This window comes from Odocoileus virginianus, unplaced genomic scaffold, assembly GCF_023699985.2.
Source record: "Odocoileus virginianus isolate 20LAN1187 ecotype Illinois unplaced genomic scaffold, Ovbor_1.2 Unplaced_Scaffold_9, whole genome shotgun sequence".
NCBI lineage: Eukaryota > Metazoa > Chordata > Mammalia > Artiodactyla > Cervidae > Odocoileus > Odocoileus virginianus.
The window spans coordinates 1,872,258-1,875,457 of NW_027224271.1; positions in this window are offsets into that span (position 1 = coordinate 1,872,258).

A 3,200-nucleotide genomic window follows, 5' to 3' on the forward strand; every position below is an offset into this window, starting at 1 on the left:
GTATATTATTAAAACACTTAAGTTTAAAGTCAAATATATTAAGTAATGATAGTTAACACACACAAATAAAAAAATGTGTTGTGGTCCAGCATGGGAGCATTTTTGTTTATAAATAAATGTATATTGTATTGTTAAAATTTTTTTTGAAAGTATAAAATGGTATGGAGTCCAAAATTTTTGATAACTACTGTACTCCCCATTTGGTCCCTTTTATTTAACCTTCCTATATTTGCCTCAGTTGAGTATGTCATATATTCTTGACCAGAACCCTGAGCGATACACTGGAAATTCACAGAAGAGGTATAAATTGCCCACAAACCTCACTAATAGTTAAAGAAAAATTAATACAATGATAGATCATTTTGCACCTGACACACTTTTCCAGAAAGATTTGGAAGATCCAATGCTTTCTGAAAGTAAAAGGAAGCAAGCATTTTCATTCATTTCTTTTTTTGGAGTGTAAAGTAGTATAAGTTTTTGGAGGGCAATTTTTCACTCTCTCTTAAAAATGGAACTGTGAATGTTTTATGACCAATCCAACATTTCAAATTCTATGAATCTATCCTTTAGAAATAAAGTTTGAGTACTTAAAAACAGTGTTTACAATAGCAAAAAGGAAGCAAAAATGTAAAGAAAAGGTCTGAATCCTCATATCTAGGGTGAAACAGATCACCAGCCCAGGTTGGATGCATGAGACAAGTGCTCGGGCCTGGTGCACTGGGAAGACCCAGAGGGATCGGGTGGAGAAGGAGGTGGGAGGGGGGACCAGGATGGGGAATACATGTAAATCCATGGCTGATTCATTTCAATGTATGACAAAAACCACTGCAAACTAATAAAAATAAATGGAAAAAAAAAAGTACACAGAAAATGGGGCAGACAGCTAATAAAAATGGGATGTAAACCAAATGAATGGGATGTAAATCCAACAAATTTGCTGCTAGATAAATCATTAAAATTGGGTGCATGAGACAGGTGCTCGGGCCTGGTGCACTGGGAAGACCCAGAGGGATTGGGTGGAGAGGGAGGTGGGAGGGGGGACCGGGATGGGGAATACATGTAAATCCATGGCTGATTCATTTCAATGTATGACAAAAACTACTGTAATGATGTAAAGTAATTAGCCTATTAAAATAAATAAATAAATAAATAAAAATATATCAGAGATGTCTAAAAAAAAAAAAGAAAATTAGATAAAATATCATACAGCCACACAATTAAGTACTGTGCACATGTTTAAAAACCAAACACAAGTTATATCTATATGTCTGTAGCCTAGAATTATCACTGTAATATTTTCAGAGGAAAAGCTAAGTTACAAAATAATACATATATAACACAGATCATTTTCATATGCATGTGTATACATATGCATACATGTATATCCTTCTGGGTAAGTATGAGAATATCTGGAGTGAATTACTTAATAGATGCGAAGAGAGGACTAAAGGTAGAAACTTTCACAAAAAGCAGTTTTTTAAAAAGAAACCGTAAGAACTGGAGTAAAGCAAAAAGGTAGTCTGAGGTTACTTAACATGAACAAATAGCCCAGCAGAACTCAGTCTGAGATATTATTATATTGCTGATATTCACTGATATTCATAATAATGATTGTGGCTTCAATATGACCCAGCAATCCCACTTCTGGGCATACACACCAAGGAAACCAGATCTGAAAGAGACACGTGCACCCCAATGTTCATCGCAGCACTGTTTATAATAGCCAGGACATGGAAGCAACCCAGATGCCCACCAGCAGACGAATGGATGAGGAAGCTGTGGTACATATACACCATGGAATATTACTCAGCCATTAAAAAGAATTCATTTGAATCAGTTCTAACGAGATGGGTGAAACTGGAGCCCATTATACAGAGTTAAGTAAGCCAGAAAGATAAAGACCATTACAGTATACTAATACATATATGTGGAATTTAGAAAGATGGTAATGATAACCCTATATGCAAAACAGAAAAAGAGACTCAGATGTATAGAACAGACTTGTGGACTCTGGGAGAAGGCGAGGGTGGGATGTTTCAAGAAAAAAGCATCGAAACATGTATATTATCTAGGGTGAAACAGATCACCAGCCCAGGTTGGGTGCATGAGACAAGTGCTCGGGCCTGGTGCACTGGGAAGACCCAGAGGGATCGGGTGGAGAGGGAAGTGGGAGGGGGGACCGGGATGGGGAATACATGTAAATCCATGGCTAATTCATTTCAATGTATGACAAAAACCACTGCAATGATGTAAAGTAATTAGCCTCCAACTAATAAAAATAAATGAAAAAAAAATGATTATGGCTTCATAAAATAATTTTATGCTCAGCTTTATCTTTGCACAAATTTATAGCATTCTTGTCTGTAGCAAACACAAACACACACACACATTTTATTATGATCACAAAATAAGTAAACTTTGCCAGAGCTTTTTTACCCTTCCAGAACATTCTGTTCCTAGCGCCCTGTGCCCTCCTGATATTTAACTCCCTCTCAGCCTAGCAGCAAGCAGTTCTTATACCAAATATTTTGCAATTCATTCAATGTATTAACTCTGCCAACTCTTGCTCTGTTAACATTATGTCCCTTGCAGAAAAGACTCACAAAATAAAACAAATAAACAATACCCCCGTGACTTAATAGCGATTATGCAGGACGTGGATTTAAGTCCTCTCTATATTATGTAGAACAAGAATGTAAGCAAGATCTAATGTCACTGGGTTCCAGTTTCTCACCTGTAAAATAGAAATCCTATGTTTTCCTAACATTATTTTGAGTTTCAGATCAGGTGAGGGACATAAAAGTGCCTAATATTTTTGATATGTGAGTAGAATTTGAATAAAAAGCTTTTTTTCACTAGAAAAACTGTTAAGTAATGAAGAGAGAGTGGGCAGAAAATCTGGAGTGTCTGGGATGTTTTCTTTCTCCTGAAATATGTGCATGATTATAAATGGTCCTTTAGTGATTTATGTGTATCTGGTCCACTCCAAGATGAGTAATAACCTTGTAAGGCAAATGACAGGAATTGCATTGTCAAATTTCAATTCAAGTCCCCTTAGGCAGGGAGAGCAAGGGAGAGAGACAGTACCTGAGCCACAACAAGGAGGAGAGGGTATTTCATTCCACATACATTTATTGAACAACTTCCTAGACACATAAGGAATGAACAAAACAGCTAAGCTATCTGTCCTCTTTGGGGTG